General features: G+C 36.8%; 1 long non-coding RNA gene across 2 annotated transcripts in view; it reads right to left on the bottom strand.

The window, feature by feature from the left end:
* The window catches only part of LOC110133103 (uncharacterized), a 243,503-nt gene that overhangs the window by 156,595 nt on the left and 65,761 nt on the right, over positions 1-21,147 (bottom strand). The window contains exon 2 of one of the 2 annotated variants that reach the window (XR_011482513.1): positions 3,378-3,555. The exons of the other annotated variant lie outside the window; for it this stretch is intronic. This is a non-coding gene — a long non-coding RNA (uncharacterized lncRNA). The remainder of the gene's footprint in view (positions 1-3,377; positions 3,556-21,147) is intronic. 2 annotated transcript variants of the gene reach the window in all.

The raw sequence follows: 21,147 nt of genomic DNA on the forward strand, positions 1-21,147 counted from the left end.
ACGTAAGAACAAGTATGCCCATTACATAAACAAGGAAACTGGTGATCAAAGAGGCTAAGTAAATTGTCTAAGGTCGCAGTGACTTAGACCTATTTGAACTCACACATCTTGAGTTTAAAACTCTTTCTTAAATGCTGCGTTATACAGTCTCACCACATTCATGTCACAATTGGATATTCACCAGCTGTGGATTTTTTTGTATACTACTATTCAAATATTATCCTTTGGGAGATGAAGCCCCTGGAATTCCTTAATATTGTATTTGATTTTTTTTTTGTTGACAAACTGTACTTAGCAGATATGTGACCTTGAGTGTGTCACTTTATCTCTATGAATCTCAACTCTCACCTCAAAAATGAGGTAAGTGAACTAACATGTGTGCTAAGTCACTTCAGTCATGTCCAACTCTTCATTAACTCCGTGGACTGTAGCCTGCCAGGCTCTGCTGTCCATGGGATTCTCCAGGAAAAAATTCTGGAGTGGGTTGCCATGCCCCCCACCAGGGGGATCTTCCCAATTCAGGGATTGGACCCATCTCTTATGGCTCCTGCATTGGCAGGCAGGTTCTGTACCAGTAGCGCCACCTGGGAAGACCAAGTGAATTAGACAGGTCTCTAAAAGTATCATTAGCTTCTGCTGCACAACAAACTATGCCAAAACTTAACGCTTAAACAAAAACTAACCATGTCTTAGCACATGATTTTGTGAGTGAGAAATCTGGGCTGGGCTCAGATGGTGGTTCTTCTGCTGGACTGGGCTGGGTTCAGTCATGTATCCAGGGTAAGCAACAATCTCAGTTTTCCTGGGAATGAGGAGGTTCCTAGACCATGGGATTTTCAGTGCTAAAATTCAGAAAGTTCCAGGCAAACCAGGTTGCCTACTGTGTGTATCTGTGGTCAGCTGGCATTCAAGGTTTGACTCACATGTGTGGAGACTGGCTCGTTATCAACAGATGCCACAAGGTAAGTGAGCCACAGATCTGATCATCCTGCCAGGTTCATTCACACCATGGTGGGTATGGAATTCTCATGAGCAGCAGGAGAAGCAAGCCCCAATGAGCAAAGTCCCTGTTTGTATTACACTTGCTACTCTCCCGTGGTTCAAGACAAGTCATATGGCTCAAACTCAAGGTTCAGAGTACTGTTCCAAGCTTACTGGTTATTAGCAGAATGCAGTTCCTTGCAAGTGTGGAATTATTAAAGTCCTGCTTTCTCGCTGGCTGGCATCTGACATCAGTCTGAGCTCCTAGAAGCATTCCACAATTGGCTGACATATGCTCCTCTCCACAATGTGGCCCTGTGCTTCTTCAAGGCCAGAAGGAAAATCTTTCCACCTCTTTTAGGAGCTCACCTGATTAGGTCAGACTCACCTCAAGTAATCTTTTGATCAATTCAAACTCAATTGACTAGGAAGCTTAATTATATCTGCAAGTCTTAATTATATCTGCAAAATGAACATAGTCACAGGAGTGCCATCCTATCAGAGTTCCAAATTCTGCTCACATACAAGGGGAAGGGATTACTCACAATATGTATATCCAGGGGTAAATATACATAGTCACCCCTGAGAGATAGAGATCTTAAGAGATCTCTTAAGATCTAGATCTCTGCCTACCAAATACAGGAAAGACTAGCTTGGAGAAGTATGAACCTCTATATTAATATTGAACATGTCTTGTGCCTTGAACCCCCAAAGAATTATCTTTATCAGGTTGTATCATTTCTATTCGTTGTGTCATTTGCTTTAAGTGAAAAATTACTTAAGACACAGGGTTTTTAAGTTTTGTAGGAATAATGAGATTATTTTCCAAACTAAACTCTATAGTCCCTTTAAGGAGCTCCATGTGAGAAATTTATTTTAAAGCTTGCTAGGAAATATTTTGATTTCCTTGAAGAAGTAGAAAAAAATGTGCTCTTACTCTAGAAATATATGATTGCTCAAGAAATATATAATTGATTTTATCTGTCTTTTCTTTTGACTGCCACGAACTTATAGCCAGATTTAAATGAGCCTTTGTTCTTTGTATACAGTGGATGGAGAGTCCTCTCCATTCTTAAATTTGAATTCATATTTTTCTAGTTGGGCTGTAATTAAATATTATAATGTTATAACATTAATTATTTTGAAGTTTTCTTGAGCAGCTGATATTCACAATGGAGTTTTATTAATTTGTTTAAATATTCAGGATTACAAGAACAACATATGTTCTTGCAGTCAAAATATGGTCTAAAAATATATCCAAAATTTTGGCATAAAAAATGCACTTGCATTACTTAAAAGTTTAGTTAAGATTCACAATATCATGCTTAATTCAAAGTCTAGGCAACACAGTGAAGGGAGAGAGTATGAGCTTTGGAGTCAGCCAAGCCTAGGTTTGAAACAGTCTCTGTAAATTATACATTGTACTGGGTCCTTGGATATCTCATCTATAAAGAAAATGGATATTCTACTTCAGGATTATTTTGAGGACCAAAATGAGGTAAATATGTAAAGTATCTATCCTATAGACTGGCATTCATTATGTGTGACAAGCACTGCCCTGGGCCCAGGGACCCAGCAGTAAAGAAAACAGAAAGACATCTACGTTCTCTTGGAGCACATGCTCTAGCAGAAGAACATAATCACACAAATTACTACATAATTATAATTTGATAAATGATAAAAGAATATAATAAGTATTTAATGTATTCATAATAAACCATTATACATACACACACATATATATGCAGTTACAAACACCCATATATAAATATAACTATATATACATTTCTATCAAGCAGTCAATTAATCTGACAAATCTGGAACCAGAACTTGGGCCTTTTCTCACAGAAAATCTTTTAAACATGTGCTTCATTTTTTCATTCATTATTTTTGGCTTAGCTGGGCCTTCATTGCTGCCCATGAACTTTCACGCTAGTCTCAGCAAGGAGCTATTCTCTAGTTGCAGTACACAGGTTTCTCATTGCAGTGGCTTCTCCTGTTGCAGGGCACAGGGTTTAGGCACATGGACTCAGTAATTGCAGCTCATGGGCTTAGTTGCATGTGGAATCTTCCTGGACCAGGGATCGAACCCATGTTCCCTACATTGTCAGGAAGATTCTTAAGAAATAATTCAGTTTCTGTGTGACATATATCTCTTGTTTAAATTGTTCATATGTATGTATTACTTTCATAATGTGTAATAAATTCTTAAAATAAAATTTACTTTCATTATTAATCCTTACAACTATATAAATATAGAAAGATAGTATCTGTAATATGCACAAAAGATAATGCTGCCAAATGAAAAATTTTTTCAATTTAATTTTCATCACTAATGAAGGATAAAGAAGAAAAATAATATAAGAAATAAGGCGACTTAAAGGGGTTGCCAGTACCTTAATGCAAGTACTTCAAGGATCCTCTCATCAGCACCCCACTCTTAGTGGCTCCTGTTGTTATGGACAGGACAAAGAAGTCTTTTGGAAGTTACATCTAAACAATTCTGCTCAAAGCTAATACCTCCAGGATGGACCAGAATGTAGGCAAAGAATCAGAAAATCTTGAGCGTTAGACCTGGGATGGAGAGACAGAGAAAGAACTTCAAAGAACTAAGGATGATCCAGTAAGGAAAGTATTTCGCAAGGTATCTAGGTTCACCTACATATTTCTTAGAGAATTTGGTGAGAATGCTGCCTCATGACGATGCATTGTTTGAGATAAACAAGTTCTAGTTCCAGGAGACAACTTAAACAAACCTGCCTGATACAGGTACAATTTCCTTGAAAATGGAAGGGCCAAAGGTAAAGTTTGTCATTAAGGCAGAGTTTGTTTACCCTTAGAATTCCATGGAAATAAATTACAGTATCTTTACCATAGCAACATTATTCAGATGAGGGGAAAATTTCACTTTGAGGACTTAGCCTCTAGGTTTCCTTCACTTATAAGTAGTTCTTTGAGCTTTCAGTGCATCTTCTTGAAGGTAATCATAAAGCAGCTGGAATTCATGGCAATCTGTTCTTGGAGCAGCTTTTAGGAGGTGTCAAACATCATCTTGCTTTGCTTATTTGAGCCCCCTTTGCAAAGTCACTTTCTTGTTGACCTGTTTCTCCTAGTTTCCTTTGGAAAGTCATCATCAATAGTGTACATTTCCCAGTGAATGAAATCTTTAATAAGGGATGCTATTTTAAGGCACATGAAAATAAACTACTAGAGAAGAATGTGCAACAATAGTAATTTATTTTGCTAGCCTCTTATTGTAGTGATCTATTTGCTTGGGGTTTTTCCTTCCCTACAGAATTCATTCTTTTCTGGCTAATAAACTTAGTCAATCTTATGTCAGTAATCAAAAAAGAGAAAGACTCTTTTGAATAGGTTATCTAAAAAGTGAATTCTATAAAAATTAATTCTCAAAGCATAATGAAAAAACAAAAAATTGTAGACCAACTGATAAATTTACTAGTTACTCCAGCAACTAGAATCAGCTTAAGTGTGATTTTAAAAATTCACTGCAGATTCCTTAGTGATCAGATATAGTAATCATATCCTCAAAATATTTTGAGAATTAAGAAAATACAATGCTATAAAATTATAATTGTCCTAGGGAAGAATGCCTAGGTGACCAGTAATCTGGAGGAAGACAGACCATCCCATGGTTAAGTACATCATATATTTCATATCACCAAATGATAACCTCTGATTACACTCCCATAAAGATGCCATAATTGACAATTTATAGGTACATCAAATATTGTGACTCACGCTGTGTAGAAGTATGCTCAATACTCAGTAGCCCTGTGAAGTTTGTCTCTATATAGAATAGGAGCTTGTAAAATAATGCCTTATATGTGTTTACTTACTAGAGTCTATTCATTTCATAATTGAATCCAGACTACAAAAAATGTCAAAGGAAACTGAAAGATTTTTATTTTTCTCAGTTTTAATAATCTCTGAAAACAAACAAAACTGCCAATACTCCTAAAGATAATTTAGTTACAGTTTCATTCAGTATGGTTCTCTAAAAAGTTCAACTATAATCCTTTATTATATTTTTAGAAAATTAGCTTTTTTTCTGTTCCTTCTTGAGAGGGAAAATAGAATAAACATATATGAAAAAAGAGAACAGAGTAAATATACATGAAAAGACGTAATTTTAAAGATTAAATAATGAAAGGGCCAAATGTAACCACATTCAGCTGCCAGACCAAAAAAAAAAAAGCTCCAGAATGACTTGAAAGTCAGTAAATATGAGCTCTCTGTAACTTACAGAAGGATATCAACAGAACGTTACAAGCTACCACTACTATGCAAAATTTGGATGATTCAGGCATATTAGTGGGGGAGGGGTATCAGAGAGCAAATGTAAGGGAAAAGATAACTGAGTTAGAGTACTGTTATAAGATATAACAGCACCTGTACAAAACTTGCCAGAAGCCAATGAACTGCTTTACTCTGCAAAGGAAGTGTGGCATCTAGTGGACATTTCATTTCTGCAATACCTCTTTATTTTACAGAGAAACAGATGCGATACAGGGTAGATCTTTGTGGCTTAACTGTCTTGTTGTTTCTGCTGTTAGTTTTAAATAAGCCAATTTTCATCTTTCATGAAGTGTGATTTTTTTCGTGTGTGCTAACTTGGCAATAAAATCAAGCTGCCCATATGAAAAAACAAATTGTTTAGGATCTATAGTTCTATAAAGTGATTCTTATCTGAGTCTGCATACATTTTACTTTGAAAAAATATTGCAATATGAGATTATTGAATTATATTTACATGAAATAAAATCCCTTTTATTTTCCTTGGATATTAAGTTTCCCAAATGTGAAATGCTTTAAGAAACCTGGAACAAGTATATTAGTATATGAACATACTGCTTCATATCATGAACATCTTTTACAAGTCAGAGATTTCAAGCATAACAGAGATATTGCATTGAAATTCATAGAATTCCAAAGTACATGTTGAGTTTATTTTGGAAACCAATATTTTCAAAACAAGGTATTTTAAATGATAAGGTAGAAACAAATTTCAAGCTCTGTTGATTTTAGTTATTCCCTGATAAAAGGTAGGCATGGTTCCAGTAAAAATTTACTTCTAAATATTCCTCATGACCCAAAATACATTAACATACTACATTATTTCAAAATTCACTTTTGCCTTCTTATTGAATCAGTCAAGTGTTTTAAAAAACTTACAAGAATACAACTTGGTGAAAGTTAAACAACTTCAAAATAGTTTAGTGTTGTTCTATAAATTGACTAAACTCTCAAGTTATCAAAAACCCTAAACAATATTTTACTCTACCCTAAAATATTTTTTGTCTACTGCTGATACTTTAATGTTCCCACAGATTTGCTTATATGGAGTTGGCCTTTTAGCAACAGGAAACTTTGAAGAATAACCTGTGAATATCAGGTAGGCAGTCTGCAATGGCTTGGGATTTTCACTACTTAGGGGAACAGAGCTTATACTTCTGTTCATGGTTTGGTTCCCCCCTAGTGGACATCAAGTAATACTGTAAATTAAAATTCTCACATAATATTCCAATGGTCAAAGTAACAGAAACTAGTGTCAGGGCAGCAGAGAGAACTAACGTTTGAATCTTACAGTTCATATTTAACTCGGTGTCTAACCATCCATTGTTCAAAATGCAGAAGAATGACCTTTAAAGAATCTGTAAATCCACGAAGAAAATTATATACTTGTAAAGTTAATATTTTGATGATTTGAAAAATATTGAAATGAAACATTTGGAAACTTTTTTACTTATTTTCATGGTAAAAGTGAAAGTGTTAGTCATTCAATCCTGTCCAAATCTTTGTGAGCCCAAGGACTGTAGCCCACCAGGCTCCTCTGCCCATGGAATTCTCCAGGCAAGAATACTGGAGTGGGTTGCCATTCCCTCCTTCAGGGGATCTTCCCAATCCAGGGATCCAACCTGGGTCTCCTGCATTGCAGGAAGATTCTTTAGCATCTGAGCCACCAGGGAAGCCTGAATAATAATCCATTCTTTATTCCATAAGAATTTTGTAAATTTAGGAAAACCCCTTCTTCCACTTCTTATATCACTCTTCAGTGACTTATAAAGTCTGCAATAGCATTTCTTAAAGGGAAAGCCCTTCTTTACCATATACTGTACTCCTTAGCATATAATATTCCTTCCACACCTTTCTAGAATAGATGAAAGAAAGAGAAAATGAGATGGAAAGAATCAGTGAAATTTTAGTGTAATATTTGTGTTTAACAGAAATTTAATAAAACTTTGAAAAAAAATAGAGAGAGAAGAAGAGGAGAAAGATGGAAAGGGGAGGAGTAAAGTGAGTGGAGTTGCTTTGCAACCTCAGGCAAAAAGGACTGCCCTGGTATTGGCATTTCAGCACTGCACTGTACAAATAGCCATGGCAAAATATAGTAACTTAACAAAACTGCATTCCACATAACTGCAAACAATATTAGTAGCAATTATAACAGCTACTACAGATATTAAATATGGAAGTTATTCACAATGTCTAAAGCACTACACATATATAAGTACTGCTGTCTTTGGTAGCAGATATAATACCTAAGACTTACAGAATCTTACTTACAAACTGGTAAACACAGGCTTCAGCAATACGTGAACCATGAACTTCCAAATGTTCAGGCTGGTTTTAGAAAAGGCAGAGGAACCAGAGATCGAATTGCCAACATCCGCTGGATCATTGAAAAAGCAAGAGGGTTCCAGAAAGCAAGAGAGTTCCAGAAAAACATCTATTTCTGCTTTATTGACTATGCCAAAGCCTTTGACTGTGTGGATCACAATAAACTGTGGAAAATTCTGAAAGAGATAGGCATACCAGACCACCTGACCTGCCTCTTGAGAAACCTATATGCAGGTCAAGAAGCAACAGTTAGAACTGGACATGGAACAACAGACTGGTTCCAAATAGGAAAAGGAGTATGTCAAGTCTGTATATTGTCACCCTGCTTATTTAACTTATATGCAGAGTACATCATGAGAAATGCTGGGCTGGAGGAACCACAAGCTAGAATCAAGAGTATATCAATAACCTTAGATATTCAGATGACACCACCCTTATGGCAGAAAGTGAAGAGGAACTAAAAAGCCTCCTGATGAAAGTGAAAGAGGAGAGTGAAAAAGTTGGCTTAAACCTCAACATTCAGAAAACTAAGATCATGGCATCTGGTCCTATCACTTCATGGCAAATAGATGGGGAAACAGTGGAAACAGTGTCAGACTTTATTTTTTTGGGCTCCAAAATCACTGCAGATGGTGACTGCAGCCATGAAATTAAAAGACGCTTACTCCTTGGAAGGAAAGTTATGACAAACCTAGATAGCATATTAAAAAGCAGAGACATTACTTTGCCAACAAAGATCTGTCTAGTCAAGGCTATGGTTTCTCCAGTGGTCACATATGGATGTGAGAGTTGGACTGTAAAGAAAGCTGAGAGCCAAAGAATTGATGCTTTTGAACTGTGGTGTTGGAGAAGATTCTTGAGAGTCCCATGGACTGCAAGGAGATCCAACCAGTCCATCCTAAAGGAGATCAGTCCTGGGTGTTAATTGGAAGGACTGACGCTGAAGCTGAAACTCCCATACTTTGGCCACCTCATGCAAAGAGTTGACTCATTGGAAAAGACCCTGATGCTGGGAGGGATTGGGGGCAGGAGGAGAAGGGGACAAAAGAGGATGAGATGGTTGGATGGCATCACCAACTGGATGGACATGGGTTTGAGCAAACTCTGGGAGTTGGTGATGGACAGGGAGGCCTGGCGTGCTGCGATTCATGGGGTCGCAAAGAGTCGGACACGACTGAGCGACTGAACAGAACTGAAACATAGTACTAATTGGTATATACAGATCACTTTATTTGAGCCCTGCAACAACCCAAAAGGTAGGTTTTATGTTATCCTTATTTTGCATAGGAGGAAAACAAGACAGAGAGGTTAATTCCCCAAAGCTACACAATTAGAAGACAGTAGAGGAAGGAGTCAGACAGCAATCCTAGACCCTAAATCTGTGTTTAACCTTTGAATCTCTGGAATATTACATTGGTAATGCTAACAACAGTAATGTCAATAAGAATCTGGTAAGCAAATATATCACGTACACACATTAGAACTAAATTAGACCTCAATTTGGTGTAAATTCTACTTCAAAATTACAAGCAGAGCTACCATACATTATAGGTATTGATACTGTCCTTCAGATTTATTTTTACATTTGAGAAAACAAGCAGCAAAAATGCCCTCTTGCAGCATCAGGTTGTTGCTGAAGATTAATCTTTTAAATAAAAACAGAAAAATGACAAGCCGTTGTACCAACTTGCAACAAGAAAAAATGTATTTAATCCAAGATATTCATAGAATTATTCTTTAAAAAGCATTTTAAAGCAATGAACTACTTATAACCTTTCAAAGCCACTGGATTAAAAGGAGATTTACCTTTTTCTTTAAAAACTGCTTACATAAAGGTTTTGAAGTTCTCCATTTCCGTGATAAAAGGTACAGGTTTACACAAAAGTGTTATTCTTCAGGGAATATTTAGAAGTGGTTAGTTTTATAAAATGCTAAATAAGTATTTCATGAAGCTATAAAAGGTCAAAATATCAAATCTGCCAAATAGTACCACTGATACATTTTAATACCAATCCTTGTAATATTTACCATCATTTCCCCACAACAAAAATAAATCTTCTTATTTCATGATTAATTAAGCTCTCTAATAATGTTAGTTTCAGTGATGTGATCTGATAAGAATTACAGAGCTCAAATTATATGAACCTCTTATCACCAGGAAAGATAAAAATTGATCTTTCATAAATTTCCCCTTTTGCAATTGATATTTTTCTGATTGCTTTACAAGTGGGTTTTTTTATTTTTAATAGACCCCCCAAACATAAATATCAAATATTAGAGTCAAAACCAAAAATATGCCAATAGAGTAGGTTTCTCAAAGAGTAAATGACCTATGGGCAATAAAGGAGGTAACAGAAGCCACAAAAATTAGGTACCCAGAACTGCTTCAGGTGTTTAAGTTATTATTTTATTTGAAAGTGAAAGTTGCTCAGTCGTGTCCAATTCTTTGTGACACCATGGACTACATAGTCCATGGAATTCTCTAGGCCAGAATACTGAAATGGGAAGCCTTTCCCTTCTCCAAGGGATCTTCCCAACCCAGGGATAGAACCCAGGTCTCCTACATTGCAGGCAGATTTTTTACCAGCTGAACCACAAGGGAAGCCCAAGAATATTGGAGTGGGAGGCCTATCCCTTCTCCAGTGGATCTTCCCAACCTAGGAATCGAACCGGGGTCTCCTGCATTGCAGGAGGATTCATTACCAACTGAGCTGTCAGGAAAGCCATTATTTTATTTGAGTGATTCTGAAATCTTGGCTACCAGCCCAGAAACATAATCATCAGCTGCATACCTGTTAGAAATGCAAATTCTTAGGCCCACATCAGAACTACTCAGTCTGAAACACTGAAGGTAGGGGCCAGCAATCAGTGTTTTTGTAAGCCTTCCAACCATCCAACTTAATCCTCACAATGACCCCATAAAATTAATAATTTCTATATTTTACAAACAAAGGTTAAACAACTCTCCAGGCCAGAATACTGGAATGGGTAGCCTTTCCCCTTCTCCAGGGGCTCTTCCCAACCCAGGTATCAAACCCAGGTCTCCCCCATTGCAGACAGATTCTTTACCAGGTGAGCCTCCAGGGAAGCCCAAGAATACTGGAGTGGGTAGCCTATCCCTTCTCCAGCAGATTTTCCCGACCCAGGAATTGAACTGGGGTCTCCTGCATTGCAGGTAGATTCTTTACCATCTGAGCTATTAGGGAAGCCCAAACAACATCCTAATGGTACCAAAAAAGAAAAGACAGAAAGATTCAACTGCAAGTTGTCTACAATGGAAACATTTTAGATGCAAAGACATAAACAAGTTTAAAGCAAAAAGATGAATATATATGTATAACATGCAATTAATAACCACAAGAGAGCTGCACAGGGTACACTAATATCAGACAAAATAGACTTTAAGACAAAAAGTATTTCCAGAGACAAACAATATCATTTTAAGATAAAAGGGTCAACTCATTAAGATGATATAACAATTATAAACATCTACACATTCAACAATTTATAACTGATATAACAGTTATAAACATCAACACATTTTTCCAGTAGTCATGTATGGATGTGAGAGTTGGAGTATGAAGAAAGCTGAGCACCAAAGAATTGGTGCTTTTGAACTGTGGTGTTGGAGAAGACTCTTGAGAGTCCCTTGGACTGCAACAAGATTTAACCAGTCCATCCTAAAGGAAATCAGTCCTGAATGTTCACTGGAGGACTGATGTTGAAGCTGAAACTCCAATATTTTTGCCACCTGATGTGAAGAGCTGACTCATTTGAAAAGGCCCTGATGTTGGGAAAGATTGAAGGCAGGAGGAGAAGGGGAGGACAGAGGATGAGATGGCTGGATGGCATCACCGACTCAATGGACATGAGTTCGAGTAAACTCCGGGAGTTGGGGATGGACAGGGAGGCCTGGCGTGCTGCAGTCCATGGGGTCGCAAAGAGTCAGACACGACTGAACGACTGAACTGAACTGAACTGATATACTCACAACTGACCCCCGAAATATACAAGACAAAAATAACAGCATTAAAGGGAGAAATACGTAATTCAAGAATAATAATGGCAGCTTCAATACTCTACTCATAATAAGGGGTAGAGGAACTAGACAGAAATCAACATGAATACAGAAGTTCTGAAGAGTACTATCAACCGACTCAACTGAACTGACACCTGTAGTACACTCCAGACAACAACAGCAGAATAATTCCTTACTGCACAAGGAACATCATCCAGGATACACCATAAGTTAGACCATAAAGCAAGCCTCAACAAATTTAAAAAGATTAACGTCATGCGAAGTATGTTCTCTGATTATAAGGGGATTACATTAGATATAAAAACAGAAGAAAGCATAAGAAAGCTACAAATGTTTAGAAAATTTAAACTGTACCTCTAAATAACCCATGCATCAAAGAAGAAAAAAAAAAACAAGAAAATATTTGTGAAATGTTGCTAAATCAGTATTTAGAGAGAAATGTATAATTGTAAATAAGTGTGTTAGAAAGGAAACAGAAAAACTAAATAGATCTGGTAAGTAAAGAAATGTAACTAGTAATTAAAATCTTCATACAAAATAAAAATCCCATGTCCAAATGGCTTCAGTGATAAGTTCTTCCAAACACATAAAGAATAATACCAACCCTTCACAAATTCTTCCAGAAAACAGAAAAGGAAGTAACATAGCTTATTCTAAAAAGTGAGCATTATCTTTATATTAGAAAAAAGAAAAGCTGATTGAGAAAGAGAGAAAATACAAGTTATCAAAATCAGAAATGAAAGAGGAGACATCACTAATGATTTTATAGAAATTTAAATTATCATAAGGGAAGACTGTGAACAACTCTATGTCAACAAATTGGACAATGAAGATGAAATGGACAAATTAAAAAAACAAAAATGTTGTTACTGAAACTGACTTAAGAAAAACAGAAAAACTTAATATAGTCACAACAAATGAACCTGAATTAGCAATCTGCAATCTCCCTATAAAAATGAAGCTCAAGCCTAGATGGCTTTACTGATCAATTCTACCAAACATTTAAAGAAGAAAGAACACTAATCTTTCCCAAACTCTTCCCAAAGACAGAGGAGAAGGAAATACTTTTCAACACATTCTATGAAACCAAGATTATCCTGATACCAAAGCCAGACAAAGATAACACTACAAACTAATATTCCTCATAAATATACACTCAAAAGCCCTCAACAAAATGTTAGCAAACCAAACCCAGAAAGATATCAGAGAGACAATGTACTATGACCAAGCAGGATTTAAACCCAGAATGCAAAGCTGGTTTAATATCCAAATAGAAATTAATATCTTATTAATAGAATAAAGAACAAAATACACATGATTCTCTTAAAAGATGTAAGGTACCTGAAAAAATTCACTCATGATAGAAACAAAAAAAAAACAAAGAAACTCTCCACAAGCTAGGAATAGAAGGGAACTTTCTTAATCTGATAACAGGAATTAATGGAAAACCTACAGCTAGCAGTATACTCAATAGCTAAAAGACTGAATGCTTTCCCCCCAAGTACAAGGCAAGGATATCTGCTCTCATCACCTCTTTTCAACACTGTATTGGAGATTCTAACCAGAGTAATCAGGTGCTATAGACTGTGTTGCCCCAAAATTCATATGTTAGAACCTAATCCCCAATGTGATAGCAATTGGAGATGGTCTTTTCTGGGGAAGTGGTTTTTTGGGGGGATTACTGTTCTAATAAAAGAGATCCCAGAAAGTTGCCCTTCGACCCTGTGAAGACCCAGAGAGAAAAGGGCTATCTGTGAACCAGGAAACTTGTCCTCATCAGACAGTGCCTTAATCTTGGCTTCAACCTCTAGATCTATGAGAAATTGTTGTCTAAGCCACCCAGTTTGTGGTATTTTTATTATAGTAGCCTAAACAGATTAAAACATCAGGCAAGGAAAAGAAATAAAGGAGAGAGAGAGAAAAAAGAGGGGGGGCGAGGAAGGAAGAAAAGAAGGGTATTTATAGAAGAAATGAAGAAATAAATTATTAACAGGCAACATGATCTAATATGTAGAAAATTCCAAAGAATCCACAACAAAACTACAAGAACTCAATGATAAGAAGAGAAATAAACCACTTTAAAAATAGGCAAAAGACTTGAACAGTCATTTCAACAAAGAAAATATATGAATGACCAATAAACATAAAAAGAGTGAACCAGTTACTAGGAAAATATGAATTAAAAATCACTTCATACCCACAAGGATGGCTATAAAAAAAAAAACAAAATAACAAGTGCTGGAGAGGATACAGAGAAACAAGAACCTTCAAACTAAGCCACTTCAAAAAACAGTTTGGCACTTTCTTTAAAAATTAAACATAAATGTACCCTACAACTAGTATTTCTAGTTTCAATTATCTACCCCTGAGAAATGGAAACATGTATCCACACAAAGACAACCATGAATGTTTATAGAAGCATTATGCATAACTGCCAAAGGTAGAAAATTTTTAGATCATCAACTGGTGAATGGATAAACAAAATGTGTTGTGTGTGTATATACTGACATTCCATTTTGCAGCAAAAAGAAACAAGCTACTGAAACAGATGAAACTCAAAATACTTTGCTAAGTGAAAGGTGGCCACAAAAGATCACATATCATAGGATTCTATTTATATTAAATGGCCTGAAAAGGCATGCCTACAGAAATCTTAAAAATCAATTACTGCTTGCCTAGGTCTGTGGAATGGGAATTGACTGCAGAGGGACAGAAAGGAATTTTTGGAGGTAAAGGGAAGGTCATAAAACTGGGTTGTGGTTAATAGTTTCAAAACTCTAAATTTACTCAAAAAATCATTTAATCGTACACTTAAAATAGATAGATTTCTATAGCATTCAAATTATACCAAAATCAAGCCGTTAAAAGAAAATTATCCCATTTCCATAATAAGTGAAGGGACTGGAATTTAAACCCAGGACTAACTTACCATCAAATCTTTTATGTTTTCTTTCATGACGAATAAATTCCATTAAAAAAAAAACAGACATTTCAGATTTGGAGCTAGCGGAAAAGTGAAATATTTTAGCAAAAGATATCTTCTAACAATTGGCTTGTAAGGTTTGTTTGTTTGTTTGTTTTTTCACATTTCCTTGCCAAAATACTTGCCTTTAAAATTGTGGCCAATTATTTTTTGCAGGTTATTATCCTTAATTTGCTAACACTTTTACTAACAAAAAGGCATAGAAAAAATTTTGGAGTTCAAAACATAATACACTTTTTAAAGTGATTTGTTTTTCTTTATTCAATAAAGTAACAGATCATATCAGCAGCCTACACATCCTTATTTCTACTCACTGAGTTCTTATTTCTCAGAGGCAGAACATCACAGGTTGGGAGTGAGTCACCTTATCACCTATGCACCTTAACACCTGCATATTAACAGGAGTACCCCAATATTAATTCCACTAAGATTTTCATCTAGCTCATTTGTCTGCACCTCTAATGATCCTGGCTTAATAACTAAATATGGCAATATATCAGAAAACACAGCTCTTTTACAAAAAACAAGAAAAATTATTCTATGTTTCACAAGACAGAGTAAAGCAAATTTCCAACCCAATGTTCACGACATTCATTCCAGATGGCCTTTCTCTCCTTGAAAGTCTCTAAAAGCCCTTTAGTGAAAACTCTCTCCCACGCGCATTGTGGTTAGAACAGAATAAGCAAAAAGGAGAAAGGCACCCAGAGGAAAGTGAAAAGGTAAATCAGGCCTTATCAACCTCATTGAGGATGTTAGTTTTTATCCTAAGGACAATGGGAAGCCTCCAACTGGGTTTCAAACAGGTAAATAAAATCTAATTTACCTCTCAAAAAGATCTACTTTTTTCCCAGATGGCTCAGTGGAAAAGAAACTGCCTGCAATTCATGAGACATCGGAGACGGGTTTGATGCCTGGGTCAGGAAGGTCGCCTGGAGGAGGAAATGACAACCCACTCCAATATTGCCTGAAAAATCCCATGGACAGAGGAGCCTGGCGGGCTAGAGTCTATGGGGTCGTAAAGAGTCAGACACGACTGAGCAACTAAACAAATATTGTACGAAGACTGAATTATTGCTTTTGTTGTTCAGTTGCTAAGGCCTGTATGATTCTTTTCGACCCCATGGACTGCAGTGTCCGTTGAGTCAGTGATGCTATCTAACCATCTCATCTGTGCCCTCTTCTCCTTTTGCCTTCTATCTTTCCCAGCATCAGGGTCTTTTCCAGTGAGTCGACTCTTCTTTTTTTGTTGCTTTTTTTTTTCTTTTGAGTCAACTCTTCACAGCAGGCGGCCAAAGTATTGGAGCTTTGGCTTCAGCATCAGTCCTTCCAATGAATATTCAGTGAATATTCAATGAATGTTGATTTTCTTTAGGATTGCCTGGTTTGATATCCTTACTGTCCAAGGGACTCTCAAGAGTCTTCTCCAACAACTCAGTTCAAAAGCATCAATTCTTCGGTGCTCAATCTTCTTTATGGTTCAACCCTCACATCTGTACATGACTACTGGAAAGATCAAAGATCATAGCTTTGATTATATGGCCTAGATTGGATTAGGCTAATTAAAAAAAGAATACTTAAACCCTCAAGGCTTCTCAGGTGGCTCAGTGGTAAAGAATCTGCCTGCCAATGCAGGAGACTCAGGTTTGATCCCTGGGTTGGGAAGATCCCCTGGAAAAGGAAATGGCAAACCACTCCAGTATTCTTGCCTTCATAATTCCATGGTAGGCTACAGTTCATACAGTTCATAATTCCTGGTAGGCTACAATTCATGCGGTTGCAGAGTCAGATGTGACTGAGCCATTGAGCACTCACTCAACCCTCAGATTATTAAAACAGGCACTTGACTGGGAGTGACGGATGAAGAAAAAATTATTCCTTCTAAACTGGGGTCCTCTAATCTCTCCTCCTTAGTATAAAGAGGAAGGTAATCTTTGTACTATTTCTTTCAGGTAGGTGTGACCTGTGATGATTGTGATGCTAACAATGTTCTATTTTTTTAAAATCACAGATCATGATTTGACTGCTACTGAACCCCTCCCTGATTATATTCTTAAGAGTGCAGGAAAGCACTGATAAGTAAGCAGGATGCACACCACAACAGAATCACCAGAACACTGTCTTCCAGTAGGGGCTCATCTGACATCTAATATCAAAACCAGGGGTTGGCTCTTCATTGATGTATCTCATCCTCAAGGGAAAGTTTATTTCTCATTCACTAAAGTATCTCTGTTTCCAAGAACAGCAACATCACAGAACCATTCAAAAACTGGCATGTTTGGACTTCTTCCCTGGAAGTCCAGTGGTTAAGACTCCTCGCTTCCACTTCCAGGGTCGAGAGTTTTAATCCCTTGTGTGGGAACTAAGATCCCGCATGCTGAAACTTATGTAATACTGTAAATCAACTATAACTCAAAATTGGGGTGGGGGGGACAGAAACCAGCATGTTAGTATTGTTTAGTCGCTAAGTTGTGTCCTTGTGTCTGACTCTTCTGCCACCCCATGGACTGTAGCCAGCCAGGCTCCTCTGCCCATGGGATCCTCCAAGCATGAATACTGGAGTCACTGCCATTTCCTTCTGCTCTCCATTTCTTCCTGACCCAGGGATCAGATCTGTGTCTCCTGCACTGGCAAGCAGATTCTTCACCACTGAGCCACCAGGAAAGCCCCACATGTTATGAGGACCTGTAATTAATAATCAATGAAAAAACAGCATGGAAGTCAAAAAAAGTAAAGCATGTTTAATCTTTCATTTGCATCCTGAAGTCTTACAGGTCCTTCTATTTTTTTATTATCTCACTTCAAGAGATCAGACTAAAAGGAAGAGTAATTAGCATTATGTTTATACATTGCTATCATAAAGCAGAATTAGAGATAATTGAAGATTTTAAATATATTTTACATGAGAGAGCATCAGGCTTGGAATTTCTTCAGAATAGTTTAACAGGAGGAGAAAAGGATGAATTTGATAATTGCTGAAACTGGATATTGTGTCCACGGGACTCATTATACTATTTTCTATTGTGCATATATTTGAAATTTTTCATAAGAAAAAGCTTTTAAAAATCCATGTGGATTGAGAAAGTGGACATTCTATCACAGAAAATTAATAAGAGCATAAATTTTCACAACCTTTTAAAAATTAATGTATAAATAACTTTCAATAATAAAAATTTTATGCAAAGCAAAAGAAGCCACTAACAAAATGAAAAAGCTACCTCCCAAATGGTTTAAAACATTTACAAAAAAATATAGAAAAAAATATAAAGAACTGAAATAGCAAAAACAATCCAATTTAAAAATGGGCAGCATATCTGGATAAACATTTTTCCAAAGATAAACAGATGACACACAGACACGTGAGAAGATGCTCAATGTCACTAATCATTGGGGAAACGCAAATCAAAACCATGATGAGATAACATCTCATACCTGTTAGAATGGTTATTATCAAAAAAGATAAGAAATAACAAGTGTTGGAGAGGATGTGGAGAAAATGGAACTTTCATGTACTGCTGTTGGAAATGTCAATTTGCATAGCCACTATGGAAAACAGAATGGTGGTTCCTCAAAAACTTTGAAACAGAACTACCATACAATCCACTTGCTCTTTGGAAGGGAAGTTATGAGCAACCTAGATAGCATATTAAAAAGCAGAGACATTACTTTGCCAACAAAGGTCCATCTAGTCAAGTCTATGGTTTTTCCAGTAGTCATGTATGGATGTGAGAGTTGGATTATAAAGAAAGCTGAGCACTGAAGAACTGATGCTTCTGAGCTGTGGTGTTGGAGAAGATTCTTGAGAGTCCCTTGGATTGCAAGGAGATCCAACCAGTCCATCCTAAAGGAAATCAGTCCTAAATATTCATTGGAAGGACTAATGCTAAAGCTGAAACTCCAATACTTTGGCCACCTGATGAAGAACTGACCCACTGGAAAAGACCCTGATGCTGGGAAAGATTGAAGGTGGGAGGAGAAGGGGATGACAGAGGATGAGATGGTTGGATGGCATCACTGACTCAATGGACAACAGTTTGGGTAAACTCCGGGAGTTGGTGATGGACAGGAAGGCCTGGCATGCTGAGGTCCATGGGGTCACAAAGAGTCGGACACGTCTAAGCGACTGAACTAAACTGAACTGAACCATATAATCCAGAAATTCCACTTTGGGGTATTTATCTAAACAAAATAAAAACACTAATTTGAAAAGATACCCCTGTGTTCGCTGCAGTATTATTTATGATAGTCAAAATATGGAGACAATCTAAATGTCTATTGATGGATTAATGGAATACTACTTAACCACAGTAAAGGGAAATCTTGCCATCTGTAACAACATGGATGAATTGTGAAGGCATTATGCTAAGTCAGACAGAGAAAGACAAATGCCATATAATTTCACTTATATGTGGAATCCAAAAAATAAAACAAAAGTCATAGATAAAGAGAATAGACCAGGGGTTGCCAGAAAGGAGGGGGGAGTGGGTAAAACACGTAAAGTGAGTTAGTAGATACACACTTTGAGTTATAAATTCTGGTAATGTAATATACAGCATGGTGACTATGGTCAATAATATTGTAGGACACATCTGAAAACAAGTTAACTTTGTATGGTGACAGATAGTCACTAGATTTATTATGATGTCTGCAGTGTACACAAATATCAAATCATTATGCTGTACACCTAAAACCAATATAATGTTAAGTCATCATACTTTAACAAAATATTTTTAATAGATCAACAGCTAATAAGATGAGGAAATACTGTAGCTGTCTTTTTCATGAGAAAAACTTGTATGTACTAACCTAGAAATGGTCAATGTTGGGTCATTAATTTTTTATATTGAAAATGAATATTATTGGTATCATGCATGTGTCTATTATATCTCATGTATATAACTTTGGGGGGAATAGTTGAAATGAATATAAATGTAGAGGTGCACCTGATGCGAAGAACTGACTGGAAAAGACCCTGTTGCTGGGAAAGATTGAAGGCAGGAGGAGAAGGGGACAATAGAGAATGAGACAGTTGGATGGCATCACTGACTCTATGGACATGAGTTCGAGCAACCTCCAGGAGTTGGTGATGGACAGGGAAGCCTGGTGTGCTGCAGGCCATGGGGTCACAAAGAGTCAGACATGACTAAGCAACTGAACTGAACTGAACTAGTAGAGGTTAATGCAGCAAAGGTCTGCTTTCATTCTTTACTGTAAATACTTTGTATTTTCTTAAGTAGTGGGATTATAGGTGGTTTTTATTTGTTCTACTTAAGATCACACTTCATGGCAAAGTTGAACAACATATCCCAGTAGTCTGGCCCCAGAGGTCTCACTTTAAACTACTCACTAAATTGTCTTTATGTAGAGCAGTATATAAAATACAAACTAATAATCTCAGAAATATTTTATTTAGTTCTTCCCTATCATACTCACAGTGACTCTACATTCTTGATTCCAAGTATCTCTTATCATCATTGAATCAAGAGTGGCTTTTGTTTCAAGTAGTCTTTTTTTTTTTTTCCATTTATTTTTATTAGTTGGAGGCTAATTACTTTACATCATTGCAGTGGTTTTTGTCATACATTGAAATGAATTAGCCATGGATTTACATGTATTCCCCATCCCGGTCCCCCCTCCCACCTCCCTCTCCACCCGATCCCTCTGGGTCTTCCCAGTTGACCCATAACATTTCAGGCCCTAGTTATTTCCTCAGAGGTCTACTTTACAGGAAAGAAAGAACAAAGAACTACTTACGGTGTTTTAAAATAAATCACTGTTAATTGCGGTGCCCTCAAAATTACAACAACTTAGTTTGGGTGTGTAATTAAGCCAATTATCTTGAAAATGCTACTGAAGTGTTCAGTAGCAGCCACTCCTCTGGCCTCCTTTGTCGTGCTTCCCTGCCATTGTTTGATGCTTCTATTGGGGGCCAGGAGGGGAAGGTGGGGAGAGGGGGAAAGAATAAGCATAATAGCCTCTTTGTTAAAAAGTCACAGGTTAAAAAAAAAAAAAAAAACCCTCATGCTCAAAGGTGACAGGATCCCTTCATCATTAATCCCAGGATGACTCCACCCCACCCTCCAGAAGTTCTTAGACTGAAAGGTTCTCGTGTATATGCCTGTTATAAACACATCCTTTTGCCCAGCTCTTCTCTCTTTCATTCTGCCTCCTCTGGAATTTCTTCTTCCTAAGGCACTTTATTTAAGTGAAGACACTCAGTTACATAAAGGAGACAAAGAACATTTTTTTGCCTGCCCAACTAAAAGAATTCTCCTGAAATGAGTTGAATAGGATTAGTGAAAAAGAGAATATCTTCTGCCAAAGAAAGCAAAAAATTCTTGTTAATAGAGTCCAGAATTAATTAGAGGGGCAGTTACATTGCTAAATTTTCCCCTATCTCCAGAATCTTTGAAAAGACTATGATTCACCCAGCATATTTTCTGGCCAAGATTTTTTTTTTTTTATGGAAAATTTTGCTTTACCTAGACAAAGTACATGAAAGGAATTT

This window comes from Odocoileus virginianus, chromosome 21 (assembly GCF_023699985.2).
Source record: "Odocoileus virginianus isolate 20LAN1187 ecotype Illinois chromosome 21, Ovbor_1.2, whole genome shotgun sequence".
NCBI lineage: Eukaryota > Metazoa > Chordata > Mammalia > Artiodactyla > Cervidae > Odocoileus > Odocoileus virginianus.